At 45.0% G+C, this 16,168-nt stretch overlaps 1 protein-coding gene across 6 annotated transcripts in view; it reads left to right on the top strand.

The window, feature by feature from the left end:
* The window catches only part of PDSS1 (decaprenyl diphosphate synthase subunit 1), a 46,478-nt gene that overhangs the window by 9,283 nt on the left and 21,027 nt on the right, over positions 1-16,168 (top strand). Inside the window, exon 2 of one of the 6 annotated variants that reach the window (XM_030550326.1) lies at positions 15,523-15,675. The exons of 3 other annotated variants lie outside the window; for them this stretch is intronic. The gene's annotated coding sequence lies outside the window, so the exon portion shown is untranslated. Of the gene's footprint in view, positions 1-12,953; positions 13,226-15,522; positions 15,676-16,168 lie in introns of all 6 variants that reach the window. 2 more of the 6 variants (XM_030550325.1, XM_030550327.1) reach the window with 2 other exon arrangements.

The raw sequence follows: 16,168 nt of genomic DNA, 5'->3' as shown, positions 1-16,168 counted from the left end.
GTGATGGTCATTGGTTGTAGACTGTGTAGATGCCATGTTCGTATCCTTCCTAGGTGTGTCAGCAGTCTTAATAACCAAGCACTGCTGTCCTCAAATTGGGAAAGGGATGGAAAAAAAATCCCTAAAAAGGTGCTTGCTGCACCCAAACTTATCAGAGTGCTTCACCTGACCGGTCATCCAGCTTTTCTGTGGACCCAAATAAAGTTTGTAACTTAGAATGTTCACAAACTCAACAGAGGTGGATCTGAGCATTGAACCACTATACTCAAAAGTATTGATGCTGTACAACACAGCTATGGGTGCGCGTGGGATGTCGGGTGTAATGGAATCAGAGTCAGTTGCCAAGCCAGAGGTTTGAGCGGGAGGTAGAGTTAGGAATCAAGCCAGGGGTCGAAGCCAGAGTCAGCATCAAGGATCGGGTGCAGGAGGAAGAATCTGGAGTAAGGCAGGTAACTAGGAAGAGACAGGTGTCTGCAGTAAAGATAGCGGGAAGAGACAGGAAAGCAGGGTTCAGTAGTCAGGCAAGTAGGCAGGGTCTATAGTAATAGCCAGCCAAGGATTCTCCTAGTTGCTTAGACAACTTTGTGTGTCTCTTTCTGGCTTAAATAGTACATCACAGCCAGCTGATGAGGTTGGACATCTCTCCCAATCAGGAGCTTCATGAATGGGACCTTTTGAGAGCTAGAGCTTTGCAAACTCCCTTTTCCACTGGTTCAGGTGAGCTGCTGGGTGATGACCATAGTCTGAACCCTGTCGGCCTGGGTGTGAGGCCCACTATTCCTCACATGGCAGTATTCAGTGAAACAAAACTTACTGGTGAGTCACAGCTAGAAGAAGTTGTTACCCCCAAAATCAGACTTAAGGCACCCCCACAATGGCCTGCCTATATCAGTAACTTAATCCTCAATTTGTCTGTTTTTGGTAGTTGAAAAGCGGTGGCCCACTATTGAGGAATTGCCAGGGTTTTACCAGCAGTTTCCCTCTGACCTTTGGAGAACTCCCAGAACAGACTAACTGTATTGACCCTTGGGAGGACACAGATACTGCCTTCTGTTCAAAGGATTGACACTCAGGCAGCAATCTTTGCAAACAAAAATAAACTTTGACACAATATGTCTTCATACAATAAACATTAAATTCTTCCAAAAGGCATACGTCAAAAAGGTAAAATAAATTTCCTTGGCGCATATACACATTAAAGTTCCCAACACTGCAATATTATACAATGGGAAATAGCTTTAGTGGTTACATTCTGCATGTGATGGCCAGTCACGTACAGGATGCTGATAGCAAGTTCTCATTACAACTTAAAATAAACATATGTACACAAACATCCAGCTTTATCATCTCAGGCATATACATTCTAATTTCTTATGTGAGTATCATCATACTTCTCCATAGTCTTCTGTCCCTCTGCTGTTTGCCACTGCTCCAACTGCATTGCCTTGGTTCTTTCTTCAGTGATTTCAGCTTCTGATGATTCTCCTAATGTTCACTCATTCCAGCACCTTGCAGTCTCACTGAATGAAGCCTTTCAGCTCCCTTCCTTATATATAGTTATTACCCTGTTCTGATTGGTTCCGTCTTCAGTCATCAGCATTAGCATACCTATCCACCAATCATCCTTATGCCTTCCCTAATTGGTCTGTTCGTATGAACCAATCACAGCTGCTAAACTCATCTGTTAATAGGGTTGCCAATTTGCTGATTGCAGAAACCCGAACATCCTTGCCCCTGCCCCTTCTCTGAGCCCCCCCACTCACTCCCTTCCCCCCCCTTCTCCATTGCTCACTTTCCCCACCCTTGCTTACTCGTTCATTTTCACCAGGCTGGGGCAAGGGGTTGGGGTGCAGGAGGAGATGAGGGCTGGGGCCAAGGATGAGGGGTTTGGGATTCTGAATGTGGGAGGGGGCTCGTGGCTGGGGCAAAGGTTTGGGGTGTGGGATGGGATACAGGCTCTGGGTGAAGGGGTGCAGGCCCAGAGTGGGGCCAGAAATTAGAGGTTCTGTGTGTGGGAGGGACTCCAGGCAGGGGGTTGTGGTGTGGGGGGGTGAGGGCTCCATCTGGGGATGCAGGTTCTAGGGTGGGGCTGAGGTTGACGGGTGTGGAGTGCAGGAGGGGGTTCAGGAGGGGCAGGGGGCTGGGATGTGGGAGGTGATCTGGGAGGGAGTTTGAGTGCAGGAGAGGGGACTCAGGGTTGGGGTGCTGGCTCCAGGCAGCGCTTACTTCCAGCTGCTTCCAGGAAGCAGCCAGCATGTCCCTCTGGCTTCTAGGTGGAGGTGCGCCCAGGCAGCTCTGGCACTACCCCCATCCGCTGGTGCTGCTCCTGCAGCTCCCAATGGCCGCAGTTCATTCATATTGTTGTTCTAGCCAGTCCTTCAGCCACCTTTGTCCAGGCTGTCAGTGGCACCCAAATCATTTAATCTCTTTTAATGTCTTTTACCAAATTATTAATTCATGTTTGTGCGTGTGTATAAACTAGTGCCATCGATATATTGCTCTGTAATACTTCCACTGTTTGTAATACTGCTAAGTGATCTGCTTCTTGTAGCTTTTCCCATCCAGGGAGTAAACTAGCTATTCGCTGGTGACTACTACTTATCTCATTTAGAGATACACCCTTACCTCGATATAACGCTGTCCTCGGGAGCCAGAAAAATCTTACCACGTTATAGGTGAAACTGCATTATATCGCACTTGCTTTGCTCCATCACAGTGCGCAGTCCCGCCCCCATCTGTCCCCCCGTCCGTCCCCGTCCCCCCCGAATACTGCTTTACTGCATTATAGCTGAATTCGTGTTATATTGGGTCGCGTTATATCAAGGTAGAGTTATCTTTTCAGGGGTTTAGATAAAGCTCCTAAGTGCTGTCCTACTGCATTTAATTTGTTAGCCAGCACTTCTACATCTATACTCTTTAATACTCCAACACCTGTTCCTGCTCTTCTTCGAGCCATGTCTAGCAGATCTCTTTTCACTTTCTTAGTAGGGATTCTTGGTAAAAGTTGGGTTTTTACCTATCTATTCCATCCTATAAACCAGGGGTGGGCAAACTATGGCCTGGGGGTCATTTTAAGCCAGCCCGCAAGCTCCCGCTGGGGAGCCGGGTTGAGGGCTGCACCACACAGCTCAGCCCCGCTCCACACGTAGGAGCCAGAGAAAGGACATGCCACTGCTTCTAGGAGCTGCTTGAGGTAAGCACCGCTCAAAGCCTGCATGCCTGAGCTTTCCCTCACACACCAATCCCCTGCCCCAGCCCTGATCCCCCTCCCACTCTACAAATCCCTCAATCCCAGCATGGAGCACCCTCCTGCACCCCAAACCTCTCATCCCCAGCCCCACTCCAGAGCCCACACCGCCAGCCAGAACCTGCACCCCTTCCCGATCCCCCTCCAAATCCCTTGGTCCCAACCCAGAGCACCCTCCTCTTCCCCTAATCTCCTCATCCCCAGCCCCACCCCAGAGCCCGCACCCCCAACCAGCACCCGCACCCCCTCTCACACCTGAACCCCAATTTTGTGAAAATTCATGACCTGCCATATACTTTCTATTCCGTGATGTGGCACTCAGGCCAAAAAGTTTGCCCACCCCTACTGTAAACAGAGATTCTATGTATTTGACATACCATAGTTGTATGATCAGATATTCATGGGAGTAAAGTCTACTACTATTTTCTTTGGGTAGGTGGGTTCTAGTGTTAATTGTCTTCTAACATCCTCTTTTATTATGTAAAGACCAATTTTAACTTGCTCAGGTTTAGATACCCATAATATGGTGAAACATTACTAAATTTTTTAGGGCCAACAATTCTTCATGCTCCACTTCCATGTTTCCTTGTTATATTTCTATTACCTTCACACCAATAGGAAAACAAAACTTGACTTCTTATGACTTTTGCACCCATTGTTTCATTCTGTCTATCTGTATCATAGTGCTTGCAAGCTTAATTGATTCTTTGACATGACCTTCTGTTGAGCCATGAAATGAATTGTTGTCTTGTACCCTCCTTGGGGATTAATAATATTAAATAAAGCATTGTTCATGTTGGTATTGTTATGGGCCTATCTTAACAGTATGGTTTCCCTTTCTTCTGTTATCCACCTAGAGGCATACCATGCCATAAACACACATGAGGGATTCCCGCTCAAAATGTGGGTATATTTACTTAATCTTCTATATTTCCAGATCCAGACCCCTTTAAACCTAACATTGATTTATCTTTTCCAGGACCACTGTTTGTAATAGGCATGTTCTGCCCCACTGACATTATGTCAGTTACATGTACCCATGTTTTCCCCTCTTTTGTCCATACCCATTGATGTTTTTGTCCACTTAAAACTACAGAAATTTGGATGTTCTTGCCTTCATCCCACAGGTTGGGTGAGGCTCCCTGTGAGGTATGGTCACCCCTTATATTTACCGCCTTAATCTGGGGGACTATACACCGTCCTTCCTTATTCATTCCTATGGATCATTTGCATACCGTGGTGGTGGTGGTCTTCCTTTCTTTTGCCTGAATATACTACTTGGTGCTGCGGCTATAACAAGTGTATGTTTGGGCAGCTTGGGTCTACAAGAGGCTGCTAGAGTGTGCAAATACTCCAGAGCCATTTGCTAGGTTACACTGCCATTGTCCAGTTTTAACTGTCTTTCCCAATATTATGCCTGTTCTTTCTTTAGCTGTCCACTCACACCCTGTTAGTCCTGGTGTCATAACTCTCCTACTCAGATCTGAACCTTAGAGTTCAGAACATGAGAAGCTAGCATGAAACCTCCAAACTTAATTACCAGCTTGGATCTGATATCGCTGCCACCAGCCAGAATTCCAGTGTCTGGCTCACTCTGGTCTCCCCAAAACCTTCCCTGGGGAACCCCCAAGACTCAGATGCCCTGAGTCTCACCACAAAGGGAAATAACCCACTTCCATTCCCCCTCTTTACCTCCTCCCAGATTTCCCCACCCTGGGTACTCTCGGAGCTTCCCTGCTTCAAGTCCTTGAAACACAAATACCGAGAGATCAATCTCTCTCTCCCCTCACCCAGAGGGTATGCAAATTCAGGCTTAGTAAATCTAACACAAAGAGACTCTCTCTTCCCCCCTGTCTTCTTCCTCCCACCAATTCCCTGGTGAGCTGCAGACTCAATCCCCTTGAGCCCCCACTAAAAAAAAAACCACAGGTCTTAAAAAGAAAGCTTTATATAAAAAGAAAGGAAAAGACATAAAATGGTCTGTGTATCAGGTGACAATATACAGGGTCAATTGCTTAAAAGAAAAAATGAATAAACAGCCTTATCCAAAAAGAATACAATTTAAAACATTCCAGCAACTACACACATGTAAATACAAAAAAACAATATAAACCTATTGTCTTACTATCCTTGTACTTACAACTTGGAAACAGAAGATTAGAAAGCCTGGAGATAGAAAGATCACACTCAGAGCCGAGAAAGAGAACAGACCAAGAACAAAGGACTCACACCCAAAACTTCCCTCCACCCAGATTTCAAAAAGTCTTGTTTCCTGATTGGTCCTCTGGTCAGGTGTTTGGTTCCCTTTGTTAACCCTTTACAGGTAAAAGAACATTAACCCTTAGCTATCTGTTTGACACCTGGTGAGGGGAAAGCATGAGGATTGATAATACCCCAACTATTGGAGGGAGACGAATGAGATAAAACACTTATGTGAATTTTGTATCATTACATCCCCTGCAGGTCCCATTGTGACCTTGACTACCCAGTTTTCTATATTTTTACTATCTAGTTTTGGAAAGACAGCTAACATTACTGTTGGCAGCAGTTTGGTGGTGGTCTTTCCACTGGATTTTTGCTGTCCACTTTACAGTTTCCAAATTCGCACCATCATAGCAGAATCCAGTAACCACTGATACCAAAAAGAGTAATCATCTTGGCTCTTTCTGTAAAAAGAAATAGACACCTTTTCTCCCTTGGGAGTATCATTTATAACAATTTTATTGAACAACATTTTAAATGTAACCTTAAATATTTACATTTCTTAAATCAACTAATTAATCCATTGCCCAGAATATCCTGTTTACAAAGTCTACTAAATATTGGAGTGGCTTCAAAGTGTCTATTCCTACTATTCCTAATCCATTAAACCCTATTTCCATTAGCCTGAATCGAACATTTTGCACCTTCCTATTTCCCACGTCTACTGTTAGCGGAATACTCAACGGAACAGCACTCTCAATCCCATATATTCCGCTAATCGCCTTTGTTTCAGGTGTGACATATGGGATCAGTTCTGTGGAACTCCCCAGAATATTTAATATTGAATATGTTGATCCCATATGTAAATAGAATAACTGCTGAATTTTTCCTTCACCTACACTAATATATTAGTGGTCTCACCTCGTTATCCTCAGATGGTGTTGCTATTGTATTGGGATGTTGCTCTACTCTCCCATATATCCTGTTTTAAATGTGTCACTAGGTCAGCATGGTCTTTTGCTGGGGAGATGGTGGCGCTCGGCCTCCCTATATTTGATCTTTGGAATGCGTGAGAGCTGTAGGTATACTTATTTCATGGCTGGTTACTCTCCAAAGCAGTTCTTCGGTAGGTAGTCCATGGATCTGATCCCTAGGCTCATTCTACAACAGTTCTCCCCAAACCAATTTCTACCCACATCGGGGACTTTCTTCCTTTCATAAGAGGCAAAATTTTTACTTCAGCTCTCTTTCCTTGATTTCTGCTTTATTTTGTTTGTGGTGTTGGTTCCTTTTTCCTATGGACCATTATTGGAAAAGGTTACCACTGATACCTTTTTAGGTTTTTTCCTTGGAGGTGGCCAGCCTTTCTGTATTTTACCTACAACTTGTCCTACACTAAAGCAGCATTTAAGTTATGAAACATTACTTCTGTTTTCATTGTTAAACTCAAATTGTGCAACTAATGTTCCTTCAGATTGTGTTACATTACACACTATAGTACCTCCCTGAATCAACTCAGGATTTCTATGCACTAATTTCCAAGTCATACATGACTCTGTTTTTTCTTTTACCTGTTGTTTCTCTTTAGGAAAAGACATTACAGAATCAAAATTCCCTTTTGGGAAGAAAACCTGAAAAGAAGTGAAGTCTATTAGTATTACTTCCATAGGGAAGTCTAGAACAGTTTTCTGAACTTGTACCAGAGCCAGCCTTGTCCTTTTCCTCCAGTTTTCTGAGCACATCTTTCTTAATGCTCACCACAACACCGCTTCCCTGAGCTGCGCTGCTTACTACCTGTATAGCTTGCAGCTCTTCCTGTAAGCAAGTCACTTCCTGTTGGCAGCATGCATGGTTAGCCAGAATCTGCTGGTTCTGTGAGTTCAGAACCACATTTACTTCTGCCTTTGTGGCAGTTTTCCTCAAGAAGCAATCTTGCTCCTTATCATTTTAAGCGATTGCCTACCCCAAGTGAGTTGCAGCTTTTTAATCTGCAGCTCATCCCTTAAACCTTTTTTTCTTGTGTGGACTTCTCAAGCTGAGCCTTCTCCCTAAAATAAAATTCCAGTTGCTGTTGGGGCAATTGCTGAACCTGGTCTGAGGAATCTTTTTTAACTTTTTGGATTCCTCTAACATAAACATACATGGGTTACTTTTAGTTCTTTTGCCACCATGGTTGAGACATCTGTCCCTGTTGTCCCAAGGATAGCAGATGTCTTAGCCAACTGTACTCCTATTTAGCGGACCTGTGGACTTGCCCAGTACCCTAATTTGTTCCATGGCACACAGCCTCTGAGGGGTTATCCCTGTCATAGTAGTGGAAGTATCATAGCCAATGAAGTTAATCTGAGGTGTGATTATTGCTGGTTGTTAACTAGAGAAACTTTACTACAAGGATCGGTCTTTTCCTCTTTATTGCGACATTCAGGGAACGTACTCTCCCAATTTTTCCATTTTGGCCCCTTTACAGCCATTACCACTCCTTCTCTTAGTTGCAACTCATTTTCTGGAGTACATTTTTGGCACCGACAGACCCCATGGCTAACTTTATTTTCTTCTTCTGTCTTTGATCACAGCCGCCACTGCAACTTGCCCATCTAATGTTTTTTGTTTCCACTGTGCCACTTCCTGGCCTCTTTCTGGGTGGCTATAATCTGAGCATTCTGACTTAACACAATGGCTTTCAACACATCAATATCTAATACTTACTAGTATTTGTCTCTTTAGGACAGAAACCCGCCTTTTTTGGGCTGCTCACCCTCGGTGCTCAGAAAACTAGCTTACAAAAACAAATGACTAAAATGAGTAAAAATAATTTTTTTCACTTCCTTGTGTCAATCATCTTCCTATCCACTGGGGGGCACTATACCTTCCATAAGGCTTCAAATAGTGCTGTGGTCCCACTCAGGGACACCCGCTTGTTACCCCCCCCATCAGACTTAAAGTACCCCCACAATGGCCTGCCTAGGTCATTAACTTAATCCTCAATTTTTTTGTTTTTAGTAAGTGAATGGAGGTGGCCTGCCCTAGAGGAATTGCCAGGGGTTTCTCTCTGGCCTTTGGGAAAACTCCCAGAACAGACTAACTCTGACCCTTGGGAGGACACAGATACAGCATTCTGCTTAATGGATCGACACTCAGGCAGCAATCTTTTGGGAGGGAGGGAACAAAAACAAAAAACCTTTGACACAATAAATCTGAAACATCATAAATTCTTTCAAAAGGCATACATCAAAAAGGCAAAGTAAATATCTTTGGTACATACACGTTATAGCACCCAACATTTAATATTATACAATGGGGAAATAACTTTAAGTGCTTACATTCCACATACAGTGACCAGTCACATGCAAGATGCTGTTAACAAATTCTAATTACAACTTTATATATATGAATAACAAAGAAACAGACATCCAGTTTTATTATCCCAGGTATACACATTCATGCAATCCAGTCATTCCTCATGTGAGTGTCATCATGCTTACTTCTCCATAATCTTCTGTCCCTCTGCTCTGTCTGCCACTGTTCTAACTGCTTTGCCTTGTTTCTTCTTTCTTCAGTGATTTCAGCTGTTCTGCTTCAGCGTCTGATGATTCTCCAATTGTTCACTCAGTCTAGCAACTCCCACTCACAGTGAATGAAGCCTGTCAGCAACCTGCCTTGTATACAGATTATAGTCCAGGCCTGCACAACATGCGGCCCACAGAGGCTCACTGTGCGGCCTGCGGCGGGATTCAAAAGGCTCTGAGCTGCCCGCAGTGGCGGGGAGCTTAGAGCTCTTTAAATCTCAGCCGCGGCCGGGATTCAAAAGGCTCTGGGCTGCCCGCAGCGGCGGGGAGTCCAGAGCCCTTTAAATCCCAGCCATGGCCGCGATTCAAAAGGCTCTGAGCTGCAGGCAGCCGCAAGCTCAGAGCTCTTTAAATCTGAGCCGCAGCCGGGATTCAAAGGGCTCTGGGCTGCCCGCAGCCGCAGAGAGCCCAGAGCCCTTTAAATCTCAGCCGCCAGGGCCAGCTTTAGGCCAATTCAACCAATTCCCCTGAAACAGCCAGCCCCTAAGAAGGCCACATGCCCAAGCCCCAGTACGATCTACCGGCAAAAGCCAGTGCACTGTAGTGGGGTAGCCCAGCTTCCCCAGGGGACAATTTAAAAGGCCTGTGGCTCCCAGGCCCTTTAAATTGCCACCAGAGCACCACTGCTGGAGCCCTGGGGTAGGGCTTTGGGGCTCTGGGAGTATTTAAAAAGTCTGGTGTTCCCATCGCTTCTACCGCCCCAGCACTTTAAATAGCCACCGGAGCCCCACCTCTTCCCCAGGGTTCCCATGGCTATTTAAAGGGCTGGGGCGGTAGAAGAAGGGGAGCCCTGGGCCCTTTAAATAACCCCCAGAGCCCTGGGGTAGCGGTGGGGGGGCGGGTCTCCAGATGCCTTTGCTGCCCTGGTCCTTTAAATAGCCCCCGGAGCCCCACCACTTCCCCACGGCTCCTGCAGCTATTTACAGGGCAGGGGCAGTGGAAGCAGGGGAGCTCCAGGCCCTTTAAATAGCTCCTGAGCCACGGGCTGCTACTGCTACCCTGGTGGGGGAGGCAGGAGGAGGGGGCACTCACCATACAGGATGAATTGTACCCCCTGTACCTGCACCAGCTGCTCGCAGCCAACCCCTGCCGCACCTCCTGCTCTGCCTGCACCAGTTCCTGTCTGCAGCCAGCCCATCTCCAGCCAGCCCCTCACCCCCTGCCTTGCCTTCAGCCCTGCACCAACCCCTGTCTCGAGCCAGCCCTGCACCCCCTTCCCTGTCTCCAGCCAATCCCTGCCGCACCCCACCTGCCTGAAGCCAGCCAGTCCTGCACTCCTTTGTCTCCAGCCCTGCCAACCTATGCTGCACCTCCCCTGTGGCCCTGCTTGAAGCCAGCCATCCCATCCCACACGCCATCTCCAGCCTACCCCACACCCCTTGCCCAGCCTGCAGCCAGACCCTACCTTCAGCCACCTCCCCACCACCTCCAGCCAGCCCCATGTCCACTGGTGCCTTGTAGTTCCCAGGGAAGTAACCCTGCACGCCTGCTTCAATGAGGTGGGCAGGGAGCAGCTGGGACCCACACGTGCACCCTAGCACACCCTCAGGGAGTGGCGGAGCTCATTTCTAGTTCAGACACATCTTTTTAAAAAAGAACTTTAGGTAGGGTTAACATACATCTGTACTTTCCCAGACATGTCAGGCTTTTTGGATCTTAAATCGCCATCCAGGAGGAAAATATGGACGTATGGAACCCTATTGGTACAAAAAATACATACTGTGGCAGAACTTTTTATAGGGAACCGGTTGCTAAGAAATGAAAGGCTTTTTTTTTACATGGTTTTTTTTTTTTTTTCCAGTCATCCCTGCCGGGGCCCCGCCAAAAATGTTTGAATTGGGCCCCGCACTGGGGAGCCCAGAGCCCTTTAAAACTTGGCCGTGGCCGGGATTCAAAGGGCTCTGAGCTGCCCGCACAGATTCTCGGCCGCGGCTGAGATTTAAAGGGCTCAGGGCTCCCCGCCACCACGGGCAGCCCAGAGCCCTTTGAATCCTGGCGGCGGCTCCAGCGGATGCGCTGGGGCTGGGACTTAAAGGGCTCAGGCTCCCCTCAGCAGCAGGAGCTCTGGGCCCTTTAAATCCCTGCCCCAGCCTCACAAAGCTCTGGGTTCCCACAGCCGCCGGAGCCCCGGGCCCTTTAATTTGACCCTGAGGGCTCCCAGCCACCTCTTCAGCTGGGAGCCCCTGGTTGATTTAAAATCAAGTATCACTTCCCCACCCCCAACCTTCCTTTTTGGCCCATAGCTGTTTTGGTGGGGCGGCCCTGGGAAAGGAGGGTTTGTTTCTGCAGGGCTGGGTGGTGCTGGGGCGAAGTGTTTCCGCTGGGCCGGGTGGGCGGGTTTCGGCACTCACTGTTTTCTTTGGAGTAATGTGGCCCTCGCCGCTTTACGAGTTGTGCAGGCCTGTTATAGTCTATTCGGATAGATTGTTTCTTCAATCCTTAGCATATTCATCCACAATTATCATCCTTATGCCTTCCCTGATTGGTCTGTTCTTATGAACCAATCACAGCTGTTAAACTCACCTATCAAACAAAGGTGGACCTGATTGAAAACCTATGCCATGCTTGACTGACTCCTCCCTCCAGGTTTTTGGGGTGACCTTTATTTATCTCAGCCTGCCTTTTTGCTGTTGGCCAAATTGCTCCAAGACCACCTTTTTACTTTCACTGGCTATGATTCTCTGTGATCACCACCTTGTTATTCCTGGCTGCAACTGCTGAAAACTATCTTTATCATTAAATTCTTATAATCAGTTACACAACTGTATTCATCTTAACACGATTTATTGTCACCACTCCACTTTTACTAATTTAAAAATACATTTAATTTCAGTCTTTCCCTTGGTTCATCTAATGGTGGCAATGCAATGTTTTTGATGCTCTATTCCTGACGCAGAATAAAGCAGCTGAAATATCGTTTATCAAAGTGGGTGCTGATATTTTTTTTTTAAACTGGGTTGGCAACTCTGAAGATTAACTCAGATGATCTGGTGTGGGCTTTGCTATCTGTTCAATGTCCGGAAGAAACATGGATGGGGTGGGGTGTGTGTTCTCCTTTAGATGTGGGCAGGCTCCTCTGTGGCTAGACAGGGTGCCTTCATTAAACTCTCTGTACCAGCTTTCGGGCATTCCCTTCCCCTGTATCAGCAGGAGTATGATTCTCAGTACACTGGAATGATTTTTGTGCTGAGGCAGATGCCTTGTTCTCTCAGTGCAAAAGCTCTGGCATGAAGACTGGTGTCCCTGGCACCTTTTGCTTGTTGGTTTTCATGCAGTCAGTGCTTCCTGAACCATTTTTGATATTTCAGGCCTCTCTGTCACGTACCCTATTCCAGCTGTTTGTGTCCAGACAAGCTGAGTAACTGCCTCCCTTTTGTCTAAGTTTTGGAAATGAAATATTGGGTAGTGAGGGAAAAGAAATGAAATACTAGGATTTCACTTTCTTCTCTTCTTCCTTGCTGCATGTCCCTTTCTCTCTAGGTAAATCTAGATGACTTTACACAATGTATATATGTGTGTTTATGCAAGTCTGCAGTATACTGTTTTTCATGTTGATGCATGTTTCCAGGGTAGGGGAGGCCAAACCAAAAATTAAGGTTTTGTTTTATTTTGGGATATTGGCTTATGAGTTGCAAGTTTTGCCTGGATCTTTTCGGCTCTTTACAGTTGTGCTTTCATTTCCTTTTGGCAAGTTCTTTCTTTTTACTATCCAAGAGTGAGAATTCTGCACAGATGGTACCTATGGAGAAGGGAACATTTATTCATCTATAATTTTGCTTATCTGAAAATGTTGTCATGAGTGAGTCTCACCCATCCACTTCCTCTTCATGTTTGGAGTTTACCTATTTGAGATGTTGTTCTCATAGATCCTGTCTTTCCTTTTTGGAGCATTTTTTGTCATATCTTAATGATCATTTTTACTTTACTTTTCTTTCTAGGAGCTTCACCTCTCTGTGCAATCAAAGAAATTGACTGGAACAGTTGGAGGGCAGCATTATATCTGGCTGGGGGAGATAGCCCACAGATATTAATAGGGTGCCTTGATTATACTTCACCATGCTACTGCTGCCCTCGAAGATCAAAAACCCTTGAGAGCTAAGAGAGTTAGCTAGTCTTGTGCAAAGAAACAAAGATACAGGATTGTGACTCCTGCCAGATGATCTCTTCAGAAAAGCACAATTTTTACAGAAAAGTAACTTCCCACTTTCAGGTGGATTTTTTTTGGTCTCCTTTTGCCATTTGCTGAGTGGTCCCTTTTACTGGTTTTTGTTCTTCATCCTTTCCCTTCCCTGGCACTGTTCTTCAGACAGTTTGCTCTGCTTTTCATCAGCTGAGCCCTCCTTCTCTCTGCCTCCAGGGGTTGTGTTACTGACGCTTCATTTCATTTTCTTCTTCTCCAACTGCCAGTCCCAGCTCTTGTACAACCTTCTGCATCCAACATATTTTCCCCTGTTAAAATCTTGTTTGCCGTGTAAATAGCAGTAGAAAGGAAAATGCTCCCTCTGTATCCATTAAAATAGCAGAACATCAGTCTACAGAATCTTAAGCCCTAATTCTTGTATGTGTTCTGCATGGATGGACCCCGGTGCCCATGCAGAATCCTATTGGAGCTCCATGCAGAAGCAGGGATTCACCCACACAGAACAGCTTGCAGGATTGATGGCATGGTCATAGTTCTTAAAATTAAAAAAAATAAATAAATATAAATGTCCCCAAACTATTCTCAGTAAATTAGCTTTTTTTCCCCCTTCAACAAGTTCACATTATCCAAGCCACTGCAAGGAAAATTACATACTCAGTTAAGCTTTTGTATCCCTTGTGTCCTCATCACAAGATCAGTGGATGAAGTATGCAAATTGTTCAACGCTGGTATGATTTTTCTTCTCTTTTAAAGATCGTAGTGCTGTAAATACAAACCTAAGTGTTTAGGTCCCTTGGGCAATAGCTTTTTGTCTGTTTAACTGTTGAAATCTGTCTCTGTGTGAGAGAACTGGAGTCCTGGTAAGAGGTTTAAATTAGGATTGTGTGAATCCTGTGTGTTCACACATTCTCCTGGAGTTATTCACAACACAGAATGGGAGACTCTCACAGAATTATCACTAAAGAGAATTATCCCTTTGCCTGACTGGAGCTGTGCTTCTGCACTTTACTGGTTTCCCAGATGCACCACCTATAGTTTGTAACTAGAAATATGCATATCCTCTGTTGTAGCCATAATTCAGAGAGCAACTGAAACGAAAGAGGAGGAGGAAGAGATACAGAAATATCAAAGGAGGAAAAATGGGGTGAGCACAAGAGACTTAGAAACAAAGTAGGGAGAATAGACCACCTTGAAGGGCAACAGAAACAAAGCTGACGTCTCTGCCACTGTGAAATCTATATCAGTTCTTACACTCCATTCATTATTATAGTACAAGACTACTTGACAGCATCTTCACTTCCTCACAATCATCATGTATATTGCTTATTGTTCAGCTGTTTGCATCAGGTAGCTGCCTTGACAGCTCCCTAATCCATGTCTCCCCAACTCCCTCACAGTTTCTGGTTTACACTCCTGAACATACACACTTTCTCCCCAGCAAAAGATTCCCAGCAGGGAGTCAAAGCTTATCCTGAGAGGTGTGGTCAGCGCATAGGACTGGGTGAGAGCCCACCCACTGCTGTTGTCCCCATCCTTAAAATCAGAATAGCAGTACTTACCTACCTGGCAGGGTGTTACAAAGCTCTATGAAGTTGTAAATGAGTTCCATACAGAAGTACTGCCTTACCCACAACATCATTCTGCCTCTTGCAGCAGGCCTCTGTCAACTGCACACTATACTAATAGAAAAGGTCAAGGGTACTGCAGTCCCATCACAAATTCACTATACTAACCTGTCTTATTGTCTGTCCAGTATGTGCACAAAACAAAGCAAGGGGCCTGCTAATAAAAAAATGTGATTGTGTAATTAAAGGCTATCGTAATGCATATGCACAAAAAGGCAGTTAAGGTTGCACATATTTACTAAATAATACATAAAATGGTGGTGTGGTTCTACTCTGAGAACTGTGTAAAAATGGCACCGTCATCCTCAGACAGTCTGTGTGTATCCAGCATTATCTGCCAACCTTAATCACTAAAATTATTTTCCTTCTGTTAGCATGGCAGAGTGGAAGCTGCTAAGAGAGAAGGACCAAGTTCCTATTATTCCTTGAGCATCATCAACAAAATTTACTATGCTCCTATCAGGGAATAACTTTGCCTGCAGAATCTTTATTATTGTTACTGATGAGTGAGATTGAAAGGACTTTGCTTGCTGCCCAGATCGAGTTTTTTAAAAAGACTAGCTAGTATTTCTGAAAAGTTCCTTATAAAACTGGCACATTTTGTACCGAAATCAGACACCGTAAATGTGAACCCTAGAATGCCATTTTTAAAGTCACTTTTCAGAGAAGAACTATACTCCTAAAACAAAACTTTCAAAACTTGCTTTTGAAATGTCTGTCATTATTGTGCTATCTTCATAGCATTGAATGGTTCTGGTGTGTCAATGAGCGCTGCCATTTTACTGCTACTTTCCAGCAGGAAGTCCAGTCTGCTGACATAGTTTAAGACAAAGGGAATTCCAATGAGCAGTTGAATGCATGAAAGAGGCTGGAAACTTTTACAGTTGTTTTGAGGTAAGTTGTATGATTTACTAAAAATAACTTTAAGGAAAAAAAATTATACTGAAGTGTTGAACTAACAAAGTTTCTAATGCATATTAGAGCTATCTTAAAACAACCATGAAAGTGTCCAGCTTTTATTCTTATACTGAGCAGTGAGTCCTTTTTTTCACAAACCACAGGTCATATCCTGCCATTGTTTTGCATGCAGAATTCCCCACTAAAAGCTATGAGGTGCTCTGCATAAAAATAGGGTCTCATCTTGGCACCTGTGTCGGCAGACTGGCAAGATGTCACCTTCCAGTTCCATTGCTGATTATTAAACCATGTGCAACAAGACTTAAATTCCTTTTGTAATTAGTTAAAGTGATTTCAAGATTTTGTGTTTTCTGTTTAATTTATTCTGGTTGTGCTGGAAATTAGCATGATTGGCTCCTTTTTAAGGTTTCAGACTTTTGCTGGGAGAGCAGGTTGGCACTTCTGAGGAAGGGAATGATTTGAAAATGTT

This window comes from Gopherus evgoodei, chromosome 2, assembly GCF_007399415.2.
Source record: "Gopherus evgoodei ecotype Sinaloan lineage chromosome 2, rGopEvg1_v1.p, whole genome shotgun sequence".
NCBI classification, from domain to species: Eukaryota; Metazoa; Chordata; order Testudines; family Testudinidae; genus Gopherus; species Gopherus evgoodei.
Note: the sequence above shows the minus strand (reverse complement) of the source record. Positions and strands in the feature narration are given on the sequence as shown.